We start from the raw sequence: 21783 nt of genomic DNA, 5'->3' as shown, positions 1-21783 counted from the left end.
CCCCTCAATTTCTATTGATTTTACAAAAGACTTATCCCTTGCACAATATAGTTGGCTTTGCATGTGCAAGGTCATTGGCGTGTCAATGGGTAAAGCACAAACAAAACAAAGGTAAACACATTGCCCAAGCATGAAATGGTCTACACTTTGTCCGTTCAGTTGCTTGCCATAGCTGCTGCCAATTCTTAAAAATTATTTACTTAAGGTGTGGGTGTTACACTTTAAACAACTCCATGATTGGTGCCTCCTTGGGTATAAACATGAGCAAGAGCAAAAGAAACATAATTTCCTAAAAGTAATAGTGGACAAGATGTCACTGAAATGGCTCTCACTTCTGCTGCTGCTACAGCTGACGTGCTACTTTAGCTCTGGCAGGTGTGGAAAGGTGCTGGTGTGGCCACTGGAATATAGTCACTGGATTAACATGAAGATAATTCTGGAGGAACTTGTCACCAGGGGTCATGAGGTGACTGTTCTAAAATCATCAGCTGCCATTCTTGTTGATCCCAACAAATCACCTACTATCAAATTTGAGAGTTTCCCTGCATCTGTAAGTCAAGAGGATTATGAGAATTTCCTCCAGCAGCTTCTCACTGAATGGATACAGGGGGCAAAACATTCATTTTGGACACATATTTCAACAGCGCAAAATATATTTTCAGAACTTTCTGATGTTTCACTGAAGATCTGCAAAGATGCTGTCTTGAACAAGAAACTTATGACAAAACTACAAGAATCAAGGTTTGATGTCATCCTTGCAGATCCCATCTTACCCTGTGCTGACCTGGTGGCTGAGATACTCAACATACCGCTGGTGTACAGCCTCCGCTTCTCTCCTGGTTATTCAATTGAAAAACTCAGTGGAAAGCTTCCATTCCCACCATCCTATGTACCTGTTGTCATGTCAGAACTTAGTGATCACATGACATTCATGGAGAGGGTTAAAAATATGTTATACGTAGTTTTTTTGGACTTCTGGTTCAGGATATGTGATGAGAAGAAGTGGAATCAATTTTACAGTGAAGCACTAGGTAAGTCATGCTTTTAGTTGGTTTAACACGAAGACCTAAGTTTCCCAATGCCTTGGTGGGTGCGTTTATGTAAATATTAAGCCCCAGGAATTTGTCTCTTATAAGTGAAGTGATGAAAAATGAAAATATAAAATGATCCCTCAATCTTGTAAATACTTTGGAAACATTAAATCATTGGGGAAGATAAACCCTGTGGGGCATTACTAGTTCAGAACATTCCACAACGTCGTAAGCCACATCTTGAAATGCTTAGGATTTCTCCAAGCAATTATATACCCATTACTAAAGTTCTACTTTCACTAAAAAGGTCACTCACTCTTAAGCCTCATAGAATGTCATAATAAATGATGACAGGTAGACTGAGGACTCACACAGGTGTGTGTAGCTCAAAAATCTGGGGAGTATTTAGAGATTGTTTCTACTGATGTAGCTCCATTTCTGCATTATATGAGATGAACTGATATACTTTACACAAAGATACATAACTGCTTTATCAAGAAGAGACATGTGCAAACATCTCTGGCTACGTCATTCCAAGCTCCTTTCCAAAACTTACCTAAGGTATGCACATGACTATATTCTCATTTCATCTAACCTTAGTTACTATTTTGCTTTATCTTTCAGGAAGGCCCACTACATTATTTGAGACAATGGGGAAAGCTGACATGTGGCTCATTCGAAATTATTGGGATTTTGATTTTCCCCGCCCACTGCTACCAAATTTTGAATTTATTGGAGGCTTCCATTGCAAACCTGCCAAACCCCTACCTAAGGTAACCTGATTTGGATTGTTGTGCTTTTTCTACTTTACATTTTCAGTAGGAATAATCCTCCACTCCTTAGTTCGAATAGGAAGCTGGATAGAATGACCTGCCAATTAGTACCTCACATATTCGTTTCTGCCTCAACTCTCTGAATTTCAGTATCTTCATGAAATAAAGGGACATCTGGGAGACTTTGAGAATAGGTCAGTTATTACCATCCTCATTTTTTAACATACAATACGGTATCAGACATTCATTATAAGAATAAACATAAAATGCCTAGCATATACCAGGAGTAGGTGCTGAAAGGCAGAGAAAGAGTGTAGATGCATTTTCTACCACCTGGCACTCTACCTGGAAAGACAGAATGCAAGCAAGTCATAAACATCAAGTGAAAAGTGTCACGGTAAGGAAACACCACACTGCCAAGGAAGCATCCAGCAGGAATCAGAGCAAGTACCTCTGAGGCACTGATAATTAAGGGGAGATCGGAGGGATGTGCAGGAATAAGACGTGATAGGGCAGGGGTGGGGGAGCCACAGACTAAAAGCAAGCAGAATGTTAATGACAATTCCCAAGAGGTCTAAGGTTAATCTAAACAGGAAGAGGCTGAGCAAGGAGGCAGATGATGCTGGATAGGCAAGTTGAAGACAGGTAATTATAAGAGGTTTGAGGCATCTCATAAAGGAGTTAGGCAGAAATTTAAAAAGGTAAAGAAAAGGAGAGAAATGATCAGATGTTTTTAACAACGTAGGATGTAGGCCCTGAATTGGAGTGTAAAGGGGCCAGAAGGAAAGGCGTACCTTTTAACAGGTTGTTGGGAGATAGAGGCAATAATGACTGAATACTAGACTGCAATGTTTACAGAGATATAACCACACTCAATTTTATCATAATAGGAGTTACTTCATATGGTTGCTCCTGGGGGGAAATTGGTTAGTACGTATGAAACAGCCAAAATGTCTCTGGCATATGCTCAGTGATCCAGAGGAAATAACAACTACTGCCTTTACTGCTATTTTGTTTGTATTATTGCATACTTTCCATAACCCAATCTATGCCAGCCACCTGGACCTAATTCTTAATTTAATCAGAACGGGTTTTCTGGAACCTCAAAGGTATATTCTCCAGCAACGTTCTGGGGATTAGAGCCCATGGGGAGCAAATTTTTCAAGTCTTTTTAATTAAAAAAGGATCTTTATAGAAACAATTCAACAAAGCTAGTAAATGTTAATTTGGAATAAAATTTATAGTTAATAAAATATAATCTAATACATTTAATTTTTAAAAGTTTTAGTGCTAAGAAGCTTTTAAGGTTAGTACGCAGTTGAGAAGATTCTAATACTCTTAATTTTAAATTCTAAATTCTAAAATTCTAAAAGATTCTAAAAGTTTCTTAATTATTTCAGAGGATGAGGCCCTTCACCAGTGCCCTAGCTAAAAAAATACCATTCTTCAACGATAGAAATGTAAGTCTTAACAACTTCTGAGGCCAAATCCAACCTTTCCCCACTTGCACATCAGCATTTAAACCGTTCCTCATTTGAAATTCCAGGGTTCACATCTTATAGCATAAAAGACATAGCTTAGTCTATTAGGCCAGGGGTTTTCTGCCTACACCAATCCTATAGCAAACCTCTAAAGCTCCCTAAGGAACGTAGGCCCCAAGTTCATAGCGGCCTGACGGTGTGAACACAGAGAAAACATACACTGCACATATGGAAACCATAAATTCTGAACATGTATTAAAGAGAAAATAATTTATACCTCTTGAATCTGGAAACTGCCCACAGGTTAAAAATCCCAAAATTTCTCAAAAATCACCCAAGTTTCTAGGCTGCTAGTCCTCATGAAGGTAAGCAAGAATCTAGTCTGTTCTACGTTGACACGATCGGTTTTCTGTGTAGTTTAGACATAAATAGGAAGCAAATACTCTTTAGCCACCTCTTGGGAGTGATCTCTTAGGAGAGCCTTTTGTCCACTCCTTCTTGATGGAAAAATGAAACTGATATTTCTTTCAAGGAGAAAACTCAGCATCTCTTTTGACTGCAAATTGTTTGGATTCTCTATGGTAGCTCTTACAACATCCAGAGGCTGAGAGAACATTAGCGAAATTTCTGTGCTATCTAGCCCTATTTTTGGAAAGATCTCACCATTCTCATTTCAGGAAAGTGATACTGTGGGTAGGAGGGAGGTTAGGAGGAGAGGAAGGAGGACAGAGTGAAAGATGACTAACAGTATAATTGTAACAATTAGTAATAGTAGCTGCTATTACTAAGATGCAACACAAGATTTGAATCTGAGGCAATGACTGGAAAGACTACACTACGTAAAGAAACAATTCCTTCAAACTACTAACCTTTCCATTAGTTATTATGTTCTCTCAGAAAATTTCTATACTTCTTAAAGTATTAAGATGTTTGGCAGAATTCATCAAGAATCATAAAAATGCTTATAGCCTTTGACTTCACACTGTACGCCTATGAAACTATACAGGAAAATAGTCGAGATGTGCAAACACGCTATTTTGGACAGTAATTCATGAAAGGCACCCCGGAAGTAATCTACATATCCAAAATTAAGCAATGTTTAAGCACATTATAGTGTGTACATCACATCATTATAATCATTTTATCAAATACCTATTTATGCTAAATCAGGTATGAGGTTTAGCTGGAACATAGCAGATATAACGAGATCACAGTTGTCTTGCAGGTAACATGAGACTATCAGTTAGAATTACAATTTTAAAACTATATGTCATGATGTATATTTAGGTGTGGGAGTAGAAGAACGATTCAAATGGAAGCACAATTTCCAGTAGAATGTCCTCAAGGTCCATCCATGTGGTTGAACATGACAGGATTTCTTTCTTTCTCATGGAGGAGTAACATCCAGTGTGTTTTTTTGAGCGTGTGGGTGTCGGCGTGGGTGTGGGTGTGGGTGTTTAAATCTTCTTATGCATTCATCAGTTGATGGGCCTTTAGGTTATTTCCCTTGGCTATTAGGAATCATGCTGTAATAAACATGGGAGCACATACAGCTTTTCGCTATCCTGTTTTTATTTTCTTTAGGTTCATACCCAGGAGTGGAATGGATGGTCACATAGCGGATCTATTTTTTATTTTTTTGTAGAAATGTTCATTTTGTTTTCCATGGAGGCAGAGTCCATGGAAAACATGGACTGATGACGTACAAGCATTCACTTTTCTCCACATTCTGCCAACGGTTTTCTCTTCTTAGTGGTAGACTTCTAACAGGTGCGAGGTGATATTGCGGTTTTGATTTGCCTGTCCCTGATGATTAGTAATGTCAAGCATCTTTTCATAAACTTCTTAGCCATTTGGATGTTTTCTCTGGACAAATGTCAGTTTTGTTCATTTACTCTTTTCTATGGAATGAACTTTGTTGATGGGTTGAATGAGCTCTCTATATATTTTGGGGTTTAATCCCTCATTCAATACGTGATTTGAAAATGTTTCCCCCATTCTGTACTTTGTTTTCAACTTGTTGACTGCTTTTTTTTTTTCTTACCATGCTGAAGATTTTAAGTTCGATACAGTTCCACTTGCTGACTTTTTTCTTTTGTCATAGTTTTGGTGTCATATCCAAAATAATCATTTTCAAGACCAATGTCAAAGAGATTTCTCCCTATGTTTTCTTTTAGGAGAGTTACAGTATCTGGTCTGATGTGTATATGTCTTTGGTCCATTTTAAGCTAATATTTAAGAGACATGTAAGATAGAGGCGGCATTACACTTTTTTTGCATGTGTTTATTCAGTTTTCTCCGAAGAGAAGAGACAGACTAACCTCTGCCCATTGGGTGTTCTTGCCTCCCTTGTTGAACAGTGGTTGACTATAAACTCCCAATTTTAATCCCGGACCCTCCCGGACCCTCCCGCACCCTCCCGGACCCTGTGTTCTGTTGCACTGGTCTGTTTGTCTATTTTTAGGCCAGTTCTGTATGGTTTTAAACCCTGTATCCTTGCAGTACAATTTGAAACTGGAAGGTGTGAGGCCAGTTCAGCAGCATTTACTCTCTGATCCATGAACACACGATGCCTCTCCACTTATGTCTTTTATTTCTTTCCACAAAGTCTCGGAGTTATCAAGGTTCAGACCTTTCTACTTACATTTTTGTTTTTCATGCTGTTATCAATGGGCTACTTCTTCAGATGTTTCATTACTAGTGGAGGAAAATGCAACTGATTTCTGTGTGTTGCTATTATAGCCGGCAGATCTACTGGATTTGTTGGTTAGCTTAGGATTTGGGTTGAGTCTCTGGAATTTCCAATACAAAAATTCATGCCATCTGTAAAATACTGAGAATTTTACTCCTTCCTTTCAGATTTGGATACTTTTTATCACGTTGCCTTGCCAAGTTGTGCTGTTAGGACTTGGAATACTATGTCAAATTAGTGTGCGAGCGAGTGCCCTTGCCATTTTCCTAATCGCAGGAAAAAAAAAAAAAAACCTTTCGATTGGTCACTGTTGAGCATCATGTTAGCTTTGGGTTTGTCATGTATGGGTTTTATTATGTGGAGGTATGTTCCTTCTCTACCCTATAAGTTCAGAGTTTTTATCAGGAAAGGATACTGTCTCTTGTCACATGTTGTTTTGCATCTATCGAGATGATCAAGTTATTTTCGGTTTCTTCCTATTAATGCAAGGTACTATCTGCAATGATTGGGCATGTTGAACCATCCTTGAATCCTAGGGATAAATCCCACTTGGTCATGGTATACAATCCTTTTCCTATGTTCAGGAATTTTGGCTGGCTAATATTTGCATGAGAGTTTTTGCCTCTGTATTCATCCTGGATAGTGGCTTGTAGGCCTCTTTATTTGTAATGTCTTTATCTATAGCTTATCGAGGTACTATTGGCCTTGTGAAATAAGTTCAGAAACATTTCCTCTCTCCTTGCTAATTTTCTGAAGGACAGACATCAGTTGTTCTCTAAATGTTTCGTCAAGGAAGCCTTCTGGTTCTGGGGTTTTCTGTATTTGGAGATCTTTAACTACTGCTTTAATATCTTTACAAATTATGACTGCTAAGATTTTCTAGTTCTTCATGATTCAGCCTTGATAGAGTGTGTGTTTCTAGAAACATATCCATTCTTCTTGATGACGTAATTTGTTGGCACATACTCCTACACGACAGTGTCTTGTGGCCCTGAATAGTTCTGTAGTATAAGTTATGCCTCCTCTTTCATTTCTAATTTAACCCATTTGATTCTTTAGTTTTTCATGGTTAGTCTAGCTAATGCTTGTAATTTTTATGTTTCTGAACAAAGACTAACAGTGTATGGTATCCGTTTTTGGGTTTTTTTCTTTTTTTTTTTTTGTCTTTTTGCCATTTCTAGGGCTGCTCCCATAGCATATGGAAGTTCCCAGGCTAGGGGTCTAATCGGAGCTGTAGCCACTGGCCTACGCTAGACCCACAGCAACACAGATCTGAGCCGTGTCTGTGACCTACACCACAGCTCACGGCAACACCGGATCCTTAACCCACTGAGCAAGGCCAGGGATCGAACCCGCAGCCTCATGGTTTCTAGTCAGATTTGTTAACCACTGTGCCACGATGGGAACTCCTGTATGGCATCCCTTATGTGTGGAATCTAAAAGAAGTCACACCTGTGAAAGCAGAGAGGGATATGGTGGCTATTAGGAGCTCAGGCATGGGAGAATAGGAAAGAATTTTTTAAGGGTGCAAACTTGCATCCTACAGTAAATAATTCCTAGAGAGCTAAGTTATCATACAGTGAATATGGACAACAATATTATGTTATAATCATCAATCCTCCTCTGACTAGACTTTAGTCATTCCAGCCACAAAAAAAGAAATGATAATTATGTGACATGAATGAGGTACGAACAATCATGAAAATGACAATCCTATTACAATGTATACATGAACAAATCAATACGTTATAAACCTTAAACTGCATGATGTTTGATGCCACATATATTTCATCTCCTTAGAAAAGCATATGAATTGTAAACTAAGGATATCCTTGCACAGAGAGTATGAGTAATCTTAGTTCATTTTTACAGTTGTTCATATTTTGCCTTCTTTTTTGCCACTAGCTCACCATATTTTCATAAAGGTGTCAGAGAAGGAGAATAACCAGTTCACATCAGTGATCGATTTTTGAAGAAATGATGTATTACAACAATTTGATAGGGATGCATCTTCCATGGCAGAGATGAAGCAGCCTTGGGTAGCAAGCCAATGAGACAAAATACTGAAGGCAGGTAACTTTAAAGACCGCTGGAGATAAACGGGTATGTGTATATTATCTGGAAGTGGTAAGAGGAGTCATGAGAAAACTTCAGTGAACTTAATAATGAACCTGATATCATCAGGGTGAAATTATATTTTTAATAAAACTCTACACATTATAATTTGCAAGACTGAGGTTTCTTTTTTAAATCCTCTTTTACTTTTCTGCTAAAAATCATTTTGAAGGAGTTGCCTCTGTGGTGCAGTGGGCAGGGGTTAAAGGATCCAGCACTGGCACAGCTTCGGCGCAGATCACAGCTATGGCTTGGATTTTATCCCCAGCCCAGACACTTCTATAGGCTGCAGATGCGGCCAAGATAATAATCATAATAATCATGATAATAATTTTGAAAAGAACTTTTGTGACAGCAATTAGGATGAGAAGCCATACATTTTATGGTGGAAGGGTTGGGTAGTTATTTTCAGAATGATGAATTTAAAGGAGAAAAAAAGGAAGAAAGATGGGTGTAAGGTTTTGGAACACTTATCCAGGAAAATTCTGCCTGTCCACATGTTTTGTAAATAGAGTACATTCACTCCGCAATTGGATATTGTTCTAGTGGATAAAACATAACATTTATATTGGGAAATGCAAAGAAATCACAGGACAAACTAGTTCTGAAACAACTCCAGGCAAATAGGGCTTCACCTGGAGCTTCACTTACTCTGAAGTGACCACACACCAGGTGACCAAAACTATGCCATGGAAACCCTGGTATACCTCTCCTGTGGGGTGGTACTCCCTGGGGGGCTCAGTGAGATGGTGATGAGGGTCCCTTACAACCCGTTACACATCTACGTCCTACTGTGACATCAGTTATGCGATGTATCTCAGGGCAAAAGCTGTCATATGTAAACAAACCCAGCAATATGGTCATTCAAATATTTAACCACACAGTGTATCTCTGGATGATAAAAAGGACCCAGGAACGTTTCCAAAGTCAAACACCAGACTCCTCAAACCTCAGTGATTAGTAAGAGAGAGAGAATTGGGGAAATCGTGATAAAGTTTAAAGGAAGGTATAAGGACTATAGAGCTGAGAGAACGATAGATATCAAGTCGTTCAAATCACAAATATTTCTTCGTTCTTAGGGTCAGGGAAATGGAATACTGATGACTAGTCTAAAATAATTCTCCAGAAAGTCTGTCTAGAATAAACAAATGATTCAGTAGAATTATAGTAATAACTAAGGGTAGCTTAAATCCTGCTATGTGCCTGCCTTCCGAGAATCTGTGTTAACTATTAACAACATTATTGATGAAGAGTCTGAGGACAATATTGTTGAATAGCATCTCTTCCTCACTACTGTGTACTGGCTTGATTTCATTTCTTGCTTACACACACAACCCACACACACATTTGCACAAATACCCGTGATACAAGAAACTGACTTCATATCCCACACCTCCTTCCCAGGAACCTCAGGAGAGAGGCCTTGGAGAGGAAAAAGTAAGAAAGAAAGAAAATATGGAGCTTCCTTGAAAAATTGAAAATAGAATTAATAGATAGTTCACCAATTCCTCTTTGGGGTACATACTCACAAAAGTTGAAGGTAGGATCCCAAAGAGATTTGGCAAACCATGCTCATGAAAGCACTACTCATTAAATCCAAGAGGTTGAGGCAACCCACTGTCAATCAACAGGTAAAGCACAAAACACAATGTATTATCTACAAACAATGAAATATTACTCAGCCTAGGAGTTCCCATGGTGGCTCAGTGGTAATAAACCCAACTAGTATCCGTGAGGATGTGGGTTCAACCCCTGGTCTCGCTCAGTGGGTGAAAGATCTGGCATTGCTGTGAGACTTACACTGGCAGACACGGCTTGGAGCCTGGGTTGCTGTGGCTATGCTGTAGGCTGGCAGCCATAGCTCCAATACCACCCCTATCCTGGGAACTTCCATATGTCACAGATGAGGCCCTAAAAATAAGACCAAAAAAAAAAAAAAAGAAATATTACTCACCCTTTAAAAGTCAATTTTGACACAACACAACATTTACAACTTTTTTTGTTGTTTTGTTGTTGTTGTTGTTGTTGTTGTTGTTGTTGCTATTTCTTGGGCCGCTCCCACAGCATATGGAGGTTCCCAGGCTAGGGGTTGAGTCGGAGCTGTAGCCACCGGCCTACGCCAGAGCCACAGCAACAGGGGATCCGAGCCGCATCTGCAACCTACACCACAGCTCACGGCAACGCGGGATCATTAACCCACTGAGCAAGGGCAGGGACCGAACCCGCAACCTCATGGTTTCTAGTCGGATTCGTTAACCACTGCGCCACGACGGGAACTCCCATTTACAACTTTTTTGACAGTTGGCAAAGTTCTTTCTTTCTTTTGGAATTCACATTTGATTTTATTGCAGTCGAGTTGACTTACAAAGTTGTGTTAGGTTCAGGTATACAGCACAGTAAATCAGTTACACATCCTGTTACATGTACACATACTCATTCCTTTTCAGATTATTTTCTCATGTAGGTTATTACACAGTATCCACTAGGTTTCCGTGTGCTATACAGTAGAGCCGAGTTACCTCTTTTACATATGATTGTGTGTATATGTCAATCCCCATCCCCTAATTTAATCTGCCTATGTTTCACCTCTGGTAACCTTAAGTGTGGTTTTGAAATCTTTGATTCGGTTTCTGATTTGTACGTGCCTTTGTATCACTTGCATTCGAGTTCACATATCAGTGATCGCATATGACGTATTTTCTCTTCCTTACTTCACTTAGTGTGATAATTTCCAGGTCCATCCATGTTGCCGGAAATGGCATTATTTCACTCCTTTTTATGGCTGAGTCATAGTCCACTGCATACATGTACCACATCTGCTTTACCCAGTCCCCTGCTGACGGACATTTAAGTTACTTCCATGTTTTGTCTGCTGTAAATATTGCTGCAGTGACCGTTGGGATACATTTATCTTTTCAAATTATGATTTTCTCTGGATATATGCCCAGGAGGCAGACCACAAGATAATATGGTAGTCCTATATTATTTTTGTAGGGAACCTCCACACTGTTCTCCATAGGGGTTGCACCAACTTACATTCCCACCAACAGTGTAAGGGGGGTCCCTTTTCTGCACAAACTCTCCAGCCTTTGCTGTATAGAGATTTTTGATGACGGCCATTCTGACTAGGTGATTACCTGGCTGTAGTTTTGAGTGCACATCTCTAGCCATTAGCCGCATTGGACACCCTTTCACGTGTCTGGGGGCTATCTGTATGTCTTCTTTGGAGACACGTCTGTTTAGATTTTCTGCCCATTTTTGGACTATTTTTTGATATTGAACTGCATGAGTTGTTTGTATATTTTAGAAAATAATCCCTTGTTGTTCGCTTTGCAAATACTTCCTCCCATTCTGCAGCTTGTCTTTTAATTTTATTCATGGATTCCTTTGCTGCGAAAAAGCATTTAAGTTTATAGAGGTATGATTTGTCGATTTTCGTTTTTGTCGTCATTACTCTAAGAGGTGGATCCAAAAAATATTGCTGCAGTTTATGTCATGGTGTTTTGCCTATGTTTTCCTTTAAGGGTTTTAGAGTATCCGGTCTTACATTTAGATTTTTAATCCTTTCAGAGTTTATTTTTGTGTGGAGTGTTAGAGTGTGTTCTAATTTCATTCTTCTGCATGTAGCTGTCTAATTTCACTCTTCTGCATGTAGCTGTTCAATAAGCACCACTTATTGAAGAGACTGATTTTTCCTCCATTGTATATTCCTGCCTCCTTTAGATCAGTTGACCACAAGTGCATGGATGTATTTCTGGACTTTCTGTGATGTTGCATTGACATGTATTTCTGTTTTTGTGCCAGAACCAGACTCTTCTGATGACGGCAGCTTTGTAGTGTAGTCAGAGGCGAGGGAGACTGATGCCTCCAGCTTTGTTTTTTTCCTCAAGATTGCTTTGGCTATTTGGGGTCTTTTGTGTTTCCATACAAATTCTCAAGTTTTTTGTTCCATTTCTGGGAAAATGCTATTGGTTTTTTCATAGGGATTGCCCTGAACATGTAGATGACCTTGGGTAGTACAGTAATTTTAACAATATTGAGTCTTCCAATCCAAGAACATAGCATATGTTTCCATCTGTTTGTGTAATCTTCAGTTTCCTTCATCAGTGTCTTACAGTTCTGGGAGTTCAGGTCTTTTGCCTCTTTATGTAGGTTAGGTACGTTCTTCTCTTTGAGGCAATGGTGAATGGGACTGTGTTTTTCAGATTTCCCTTTCTGATATTTTGTAGTTAGTGTATGAGATTTCTGTGTATTAATTTTGCGTCCTGCACCTTTGCCAAATTTATTGATTATCTTTAGCAGTTTTCTGGTAGCCTCTTTAGGAGGTTCTAGGTATAGTATCATGTCATCTGCAAACGGTGACAGGTTTATGTCTTTTCCGTTCTTCGCTACTTTTATTTCTTTTTCTTCTCTAGTGGCTGTAGCTAGGACTGCCAAAACTATGTTGAAGAAAATTGGTGAGAATGGACCTCCATGTCCTTTTCCTGACCTCAGCAGAAGCAATTTCAGCATTTCAACATTGAGAATGATGTGGGCTGTGGGCTTGTCGTGTATGGCCTTTATTATACTGAGTTAGGATCCCTCGTTGCCCACTTTCGGGAGGGTCAACAAACGAGTGGGGTTGAATTTTGTCAAAATCTTTTTCAGCATCTTTCGGAATGACCATATGGTTTTCATCCTTCTGTTTGTTGATGTGGTGTATAACATTGACTGACTTGTGTATATTAAAAAATCCTTGCATCCATGGTATAAAAGCCACTTGATCATGGTGCATGATCCAGTTATTGTACTGGTGGATTCCAGATACTAACATTTTCTTGAGTATTTTTACATCTATGTCCAACAATGATATTGGCCTGTAGTCTTTTTTTTTACTTTATTTTTTGGGAGGGGTGCTTTTTTGGTGAGGTGTCTTGGTCTGATTTTGGAATCAGGATGAGGGTGGCTTCATAGAATGCACAGGCAAGTTCCTCAGCACATCTTTGAAAGAGTTTCAGAAATAGAGGTGTTAACTCCTCTCTAAATGTTTGATAGAATTTGCCTGCAAAGACATTTGATCCTGCATTTTTGTTTTTTGGATGTTTTAAATGATATAATTGATTTCGGTACTAGTGACTGACTTATTTCTGTTTTCCGTTTCTTCCTGATGCGGTCTTAGAAGGTTTTACCTTAGTAAAACTCTTAGTGTCCATTTCTTCTAGGTTACATCTGTTGTTGGCATAGAGGTGGGTGTAGGAGTCTGTTATGATCCTTGTATTTCTGTGGTGTCAGTTGTAATTTCTCCTTTTTCTTTGCTAAGTTTATTGCTTTGAGCACGCTCCCATCTTTTCTTGATGAGTCTAGTTGAAGCCTAATCAATTTTGTTTATCTTTTCAAAAACCAGGGTTTTTTTCATGTCTCTGTCTTTTTAGGGCTGCACCCGCGGCATACGGAGGTTCCAAGAAGAGGGGTCCAGTTGGAGCTATAGCTGCCAGCCTACACCACAGCCACAGCAATGGGGGATCCGAGTTGCATCTGCGACCTACACCACTGCTCACTGCAATGCCAGGTCCTTAACCCACTGAGCAAGGCCAATGATCAGACTTGCATCTTAATGGATACCAGTCAGATTCATTAACCCATGATGGGAAAACCGTTTTTATTTTACCTTATTGTTTTGTCTTTGGTCTCAGAAGCCAGCCTTTTGCTTCATTGATCTTTTCTCTTGCTTTCCCCATCCCCATCTCATGTATTTCTGCTCTGGTCTCTATGCTTTCTTTCCTTCTCTAACTCTGAGTTTTGTTTGTTCTTCCTTACCCAGATGCCATAGATGTCAAGTTAGGTTGTTTATTTGGGGGTTTTCTTATTTTCTGAAATAAGACTCTATCACCAAAACAATCCCTCTTAGAACTGCTTTTGCTGTGTCCCGTACGTTTTGGATTGTCCTCTCTTCATTGCCATTTGCTGACACTTGACACAACATGGGTGAACCTTACACTAAATGAAATAAGCCAGTCACAGACATATCGATACTGTACCATTCAACTATGACAAAGTATCCAGATGAGGCAAATCTGTAGAAATACGGAGTAGAGCAGAGTAGAATAAGGAGAAGGTTGCCAGGGCCTGGGAGAAGAGAATGATGGAGTTTTTGATGGAAATAGATTTCCAGCGTTGCCAAATGAAAAACTGCTAAAGATTGGGTGCATAATGTGAATGTTCTTGCACCTACTGAACTATGCACTTAGGAATGATCAAGATGGTAAATTTTATGTGTATTTTACTATTTTTTTAAAGCCATCACGCTAAGAATTTCTGAGGCTACCAGATTTTCTCTCTTTCGTTGTTTGTAGCAATCCTTCCAATAATCTTGACCATGTTGTGACTCTTCTGTGATGCAGCAAATCCTTCTTTTACAGGAAATGGAAGAGTTTGTCCAGAGTGCTGGAGAACATGGTATTGTGCTCTTTACTCTGGGGTCAATGATCAGTAACATGACAGAAGAAAGAGCCAATACGATTGCATCCGCCTTTGCCCAGATTCCCCAAAAGGTAGATGAAGGAATACAATTGTGGACAACTATTTTATGAGACTGTTAAATTCTGTGAAAGACCTGATTAGACATTTCCTGCAAGAAAGACAAACCATCATGATAGGTCCACCTTATCTCAGATATATTGGACAAGCAAAACATACATGGCCGCTGCTGCATTAGTAGACAGAGTATATTTGACTGACAGTAATTTTGGTTTAACATTGTGATCCCCCCCCCAAAAAAGTTATTTAACAGCAACCTTGTGAAATTTGGTATTATAATGATATCATGGACAGGAAAAGAAATACCAAATTTTGCCTAGTCATTTGCTCCTTTACCCAGAAGGACTCCTGAAGACATGGTTCACATAGAGATGTTCTCAGGAGTTAAATTTTAACAGTAAGTGTAATAGCACAGTAATGTTAAGCAATATTGGCAAAAGTCTGGAATATGACATGCAGTTCATACTTGTCCGATAATCCCGGCCCCTACTGAACTCCTCTAAATGTTGACATACACCCATTCTGTGTTGACACACACCCATTCTGTGTACTCTTCAAGGCGCTGTTCAGAGAAAGAATGGCCAGGGTTCATCAGGCTGCTTCCAGCTACCCCCACAGTCACAGTGATTTAGACAAAGAGAAACATCAGCCTCCCCTACTGGACTGGGGCCTGCCAATGTCTGAAGCAGGAAGATAAAAGATGAAGATAGGGGTTTGCCCTTACGGTGAACCCTGTGCATTGTAAAGTCTGGCCCTTGATGAACTCTGCTTCTCACCTATTCGAAGATTACCCCTCCTCACTGAGGAAGGAGGAGGGACTATACCAAGGGGTCAAGCATGAGGAAGACGGGCATGGAAAAAGCGCAGCTGCCTCTTTCTCCATAAAATAGAGCAGCAAACTATTTTCTAACATGTAATATACACTTGGTGCCTTTGGATATTTGGATATTCCTTTTCAGTTTACTATCGGATATCCTAGTATTCTCCTAGCCAGGTATGCTAATTGCTGGCTGGGAACTTAAAGGATGTTCTATTCACAGTGCAAATAGGGGTTAAGCACTAATAAATTATAATTCGATTTATGAAAATTGCATAGGAATTTCAAGATTAGTAACTTCTTTTGGTACTGTGCATAGAAACCACACTTTGACCAATGTGGTCAATGCCTTGTGCTTCCTTGTTAAACTGTTCAGAGTCCAGTGAATACATTTTCGCATCACAGTTCTGCAACTTTTTCAACAGACTTAGTTTTACTTACAAACTACCAACAAACTCCCCGTCTCTAAATTTAATGAATTTCTAAGCTTTTTCATAATGGCAATACTCTGGGTTCACATCAGAAATTACCAATTGTCATTGTTCTTGGAATTAGTGCGTATCAATTTATAATCTAAAATTCCTTATACTTCCTAAGCAGTACTAATTAACTTATTAGTAATAAATTATAAATAAGCAAAAACATTTATTTCTCCTAACAGCCTAAGGACTGACATTTCCCTATACATGTCAATTACGAGGTGTAAAACTCTCCTAAAATAACTCAAGGTATAAGTGAACACAAGGAGCAGTCAAAAAGAAATACACAAGTGAATACCAAATTTGAAAATCAAAGCTTGTATATGAAATAAAGAAAAATAATGCGTAGGTGACTAGTAATTTGACACTATTTTTGTTCAGTAGAATTAGAGCACCTAACATTTTCTTAAATATTTGAAGTGTCATTGAATCTCAATTGCCTATGGCGTCATGTGTGAGAGGTCATGATTACCTGACTGAATAGAATCATAACTGTGTAAATGTGAGTTGAGGTCAGAGCATTAGTAGTTACTGTCACTGAAGAGTGTGTGGCCTCATTTCCTTAGCTGTCATATGGAGAGCATTTAACTAGATGTCTTTGAATCTCTGTAGAACTCTACTGCTGCAACTCTGAAGTTGATTCATGGAATCAAGGATTTCTTTACCCTAACAGGTGCTGTGGAAATACGAAGGCAAGAAACCTGATACCTTAGGACCCAATACTCGGCTGTATAAGTGGATCCCCCAAAATGACCTTCTTGGTAAGACTTGGGAGAACAAATACTGAAAACATGAGTAACAGCTGAGCAGAATGTTAATACTTCTGCAGGAATATCTATCATTCTCCTAGCATTTATTATTGAAACTTATTTTCAAAAGAAAACTTTGGTCCTTTATTTTTATTTCCAGCCTCTGAGGACAAAAGGAGTGACTACAACAGAGATGGCACTTTGTTAAAGCAGGTCACATTTCTCATGGCCAGAATCAAAGTAGATTTATTTTGACTGTAACTGCTTCTCACAGTGAAATTAGAAAGAACGTTGGGGATTGTCTTTCTCTCGCTGAATTCTTTCCCTGCAGCAGTCTTTCCCCCTCTCTAGAGGTATTTGAAATGCTACAGAAACCAAGCCCTCCTCATTACCAGGGACTCTCCATTTTCTACAGGAAAAAATCCAAAATTGTTTCATGAGCTGATTCCAGATTTCATGATACAGTGTAGCTTTTCTTTCCTCTGGTTCCAGTGCCACTACCTTTACGCTTTTCCTCTTACCTTGACACCCTTCCAATCAGATTCAGAGACCTCCTACTTCTTAGAGAGCGGGTATTTCCGGCATTGTCTCCCCCCTGTTGTGCACACGTGCTCTCTTTGACCAGGAGGTTCTTTCAAGCTGCTCACAGGACAATCTTGGACTCATCTGTGAAATGCAAGTGACACAGCACTGCTTTCATGAAGTCTTCACTGACCTCTCCAGCAGACCAAGGGGTCTCTTGCTCTGAGTTCTGAAAGCACTTGAAATGCCATTTCCTGTACATAATCATCTGTTATCTAGAAGACACTGCTGCTTTCAGTGCCTTCTAATGTGCACCGGATCATTTTGTTTTAAGACGTAAGATTAATCCTTTTCCTGAAATTCACTCAATCCTAGGTCATCCCCAAACCAAAGCTTCGTAACTCATGGTGGCGCCAATGGCATTTTTGAGGCCATCTACCACGGGGTCCCTATGGTGGGCATTCCCCTGTTTGCTGATCAGCCTGATAACATCGCTCACATGACAGCCAAGGGAGCAGCTGTAAGATTGGACTTGGACACAATGTCAAGAACAGATCTGCTCAATGCCTTGAAGCAAGTCATTAACAACCCTTCGTGAGTATAGGTTTTTTCTACTTTGATGCTGTTTCTAGAGAGGTTCCCAGATGAAGGCCAGTGGGTCAGCAATGAGTCTTGACATAAACAAATGAGGAGTAAGCTTTGCTCAATGCTTTGAAACAGTCATCAGTAACCTACTGGGTCGCATTAAGGTTTTTTCCCCTGCTTTTAGGGGGAACTTTTGTCAGAGGATGTAAGGATGGTGGGAACATTTTGAAAGCACTAATCATTAGCATGAGAACAATCACTGAGGTAGGAGCAGAAGAATTAAGAAGAAGCATTTAGAACCAGGTTCAACTAGGAAATCATGTATATTATAAGGGCAGTCATTTGCAGAGTTGTGAGGTCTTTTTCAGCAGATGGACTCATTTAATGTTTAAACCTCTTCCAAGATGGTCTGTTGTTAGTAAACCACCATGACATAATCAATCTCAAATTGCCATTACAATGACCACTTCCCAAAGTTTCTATGCCAACATTTTGAACCCATTACTGAGAACAGGTAACACCTAGAACTTTCTAATTTACCCCAATACAATAAGACAGATACTACCCATCAACGTAGTTATAGTCTCAGCTCTTTTGCTTGGGCTTGCATTTGTCTTATTTGGAAGAATTAGAAAATAAAAAAGCATTTGATTTGGACAAGACATTGGTACATTACTACATAAAAGCCCAATTTTCAGAAACGCAAGTCATTCGGCTTCCAAGTTATTTCGTGACTTATATTAATCTCTCGAATACTATAAATATTGTAACAATGACATATACATGTATGTGTCTATATAAATATGAATATCCCCTGTGTTTCACAATGATTTTGGAAAATAAACATTTGGAGAATATATTGCTAATAAGACCACTGTGGACATTTGTGCTTTAAGCAGTGCTGTTACATTTTAATTTTAGCACAACCATTATCCGGAGAGAGCACCGTAAGAAGTACATATTTCTTCTTCTTGTTTTTACGTATACATCATTTTACTGATTTTATGTAAAAATACATCTCTCTGGTATCATTATAGATTTTGATTTTTTAAGAGTGTGAAGGTAGTATCCAAAACGAAGATAATTTTTACCTATTTATACTGAATGATTACAATATGTTATACATCGTACTAAGTCCTGAGCTCACATCCCCTTACTACTTCCTTACAGACTTTCCACTGTATTACAAACGCTTCCTGATTACCACCCTCCACTCAGAGCCCCAGGGCTCCCTCTGTGTTTCCACAGAACAGGACAGAACTGACCTCCATCGTTATTGCTCCTTTCCCATGCCATAGCACCTTGGGATTTCCGGTTTGTGAGCCCTATCTCTCGAGGCCTCCTCCTCCTGTGCCTTTTGATCCATAATGACTTTAACAGAGTGGGAACAAATGTAACTGCAATGCCAAATTAGTCAAATGTTGAGCACACTCTATTCTAAATTAACTCCCACGAAAAACAATATCAACACTAGCAAGCATTCACTGAGAGTCTACTGTGGGCTAGGAATACTTCTAAAAATCAATATATTGTTCCTCCCAATAATCAGATAGGAGGCTATTCCTAACCATTCCATCGGATACTCAAAAACCGAGGAACAGACAGAGGCAGGCAGCAAAGTAAGGGTCAGAGTCAGGATGCAAACCAAGGCAATCCACTTCCACCCTTTTAACCACTCCTTTCCTAATATTAGGTCAACACCAGCTCCTCAGCAACCCTGCCTAGACTTGCCTCCGAACACCATCATGGACTTATGCATATCCCTGGATTATGACAGTATTTTAAAACTTGTCCACTGGGTCTATTAACAATGCCCTACTGGGGAAATCAAAGTTTGAACTTTCAAAGCACAGAGTTACTGCACTTCCTTTCTCTCTTTTTCCTTTTTCCTTTTTTTTTTTTTTTTTTTTTTTGCTGTTGCAACTTAAGTTCTTCCACTCCTTCTACTACAACTTCTTCTCCTCTCACATCTCCTCTCTTTTCTTCCTAGGTTGAAATCCTACTCATGTAACAAACTGTAGCCCATAAGCTAAGGTCTCTATAGTCATCTCTGAAAAATAATCTGTCTTTCTTCCCCACTGTGCGACACTCCTTTTTACCATCGGCATGAAAACGTCACATTTATCCTTCCTAGTTCATTCTCCACATTGATTCTGCTTCTTTGGCCTTCAGCTACAAGGAAAACGTGATGTGGTTATCAACCATTCAACATGATCAGCCTGTGAAGCCCCTGGACCGGGCGGTCTTCTGGATCGAGTTTGTCATGCGCCACAAAGGAGCCAAGCACCTGCGGCCAGCAGCCCACGACCTCACCTGGTACCAGTACCACTCTCTGGATGTCATTGGGTTCCTGCTGGCCTGTGTGGCAACGGCTGCATTTGCCCTCACAGGGGTTGTCTGTTTGTTGCCGGAAGTGGCTAACGCAGGAGAGAAGGCAAAAAGGCAGTAGCTGTGTCTGAGGCCGGAAGCGGGTATGGCCCAGTAGATAGAACTCTTCCGTTTATTCCAGCAGGAAGGAGGTATGACAAGGTTCCCATCCTCCTGTGACAAAATGACTTCTCATAATTTAACATCTCAGGGCAAGACTTATGCACCAGGGAATTTCTGCCTGTTTCAGAGTTAGACCTAGGTCACGCCAAGAGGACACCTAGTGAAAAAATCCATCAAAATAGAATTACGAGGGTATACATTGAAAGTTATTATTTTAATTCAATAGTTATATCAAAAGACATGATGAATTTAACTGTGTTTCACCGGTGTGCATAGACACAAGAACAATAACAAGTACACCAGAGTACCCACATTGTTGTCAATATTCAGAATTTTTAACTTCATTCGGGTGCAGAATTTTACAGTTTTATCTTGCCAGAGAATGTGTGCAAAAATTGGAATATGTAGAAAGGTTACCCTTTCCTTTTTTTGGTGAAGATCCTCCTAAAACTTCTTGGTGTTTCCTTCCCTCTGCATCCAGCCTCAGCATCCACTTCCTATCATAAAACCCTGGCAAGCCAGTTACCGGATCATCCGACGGATTCAACGTATTTCCCTGGGAAATTTGGGAGAATTCAAAATATAGGCTCTAGCTATTAAAAAAATAAGATCTAACTAGAAAAATAAATAAAAAATAGATCTAGGTGTGAAAATCTTTGAATTCATACCCGTACTTCTCATTTTCTTATTATCTTTAAAAATATTCACCTGATGACTTCCACTCCCATATTCAGCCTCTGGTAGTTTGACTTAAGTTCTCCCTACATATTAACGTACTAAATAACCTGTACTCCAAAGGGACTTAGTTTTCATTTTCCTACAAATGTACCTGGATCTGTCAATCTATATCAGTTAATTACTTGCAGATATGTTGTGAAATAAAATGTATTTGTTGAACAAAGAGTGAATTAAGGATTTTTTTGGGGGGTTTTTTTTTTTTTTTTCCTTTTATAGGGCTGTACCGCTTGGCACATGGACGATCCCAGGCTAGGGGTCGAATTGGAGGTACAGCTGCCAGCCTGCACTATGGCTCACAGCAAAGCCAGAATGCCAGCGACCGATCGATCCCTGTCTTCACGGATCCTAGCTGGGTTCATTAACCACTGAGCCATGACGGGAGCTCCCAGACACATTTTTAAAGAAAAATGGAACCAATACAAGGCCACAGCAGATAAAATTTGTTCAATCACCTATATACGGGCTTAAATCATTGTATCAAATCTATCCTGCACCACGTGTGACAGAAAAAGATGTGGTAGTCTTCATCCAGTGAGGATTACTACAGACCTCAAACAAAAAGTCAGACTCATATGAAGTAAATGAAGGAGAGGGACAGGGAAATTCACAGATGTGAATTGGCCAATGACATATAAAAAGGTGACAACCCTCACTCGTGCTCTGGGCCAATGGAAATTGAGCTAATAAATTATTTCCCTTCGGATGATTTGCCAAACAAATAATCTGGCATGGCTATTTTTCTCGAAGTATAACGTGGAAAAAAACGCTTTTCAAATCAAAATGTGAACATGTGAT

General features: G+C 39.5%; 1 pseudogene; it reads left to right on the top strand.

The window, feature by feature from the left end:
- Nucleotides 1-295: 295 nt before the first annotated feature.
- Nucleotides 296-20341, top strand: LOC125137956 (UDP-glucuronosyltransferase 2B31-like; annotated as a pseudogene).
- Nucleotides 20342-21783: the final 1442 nt, after the last annotated feature.

The sequence above is a fragment of the Phacochoerus africanus genome, chromosome 10 (genome assembly GCF_016906955.1).
Source record: "Phacochoerus africanus isolate WHEZ1 chromosome 10, ROS_Pafr_v1, whole genome shotgun sequence".
In the NCBI taxonomy this organism is placed as follows: domain Eukaryota; kingdom Metazoa; phylum Chordata; class Mammalia; order Artiodactyla; family Suidae; genus Phacochoerus; species Phacochoerus africanus.
Note: the sequence above shows the minus strand (reverse complement) of the source record. Positions and strands in the feature narration are given on the sequence as shown.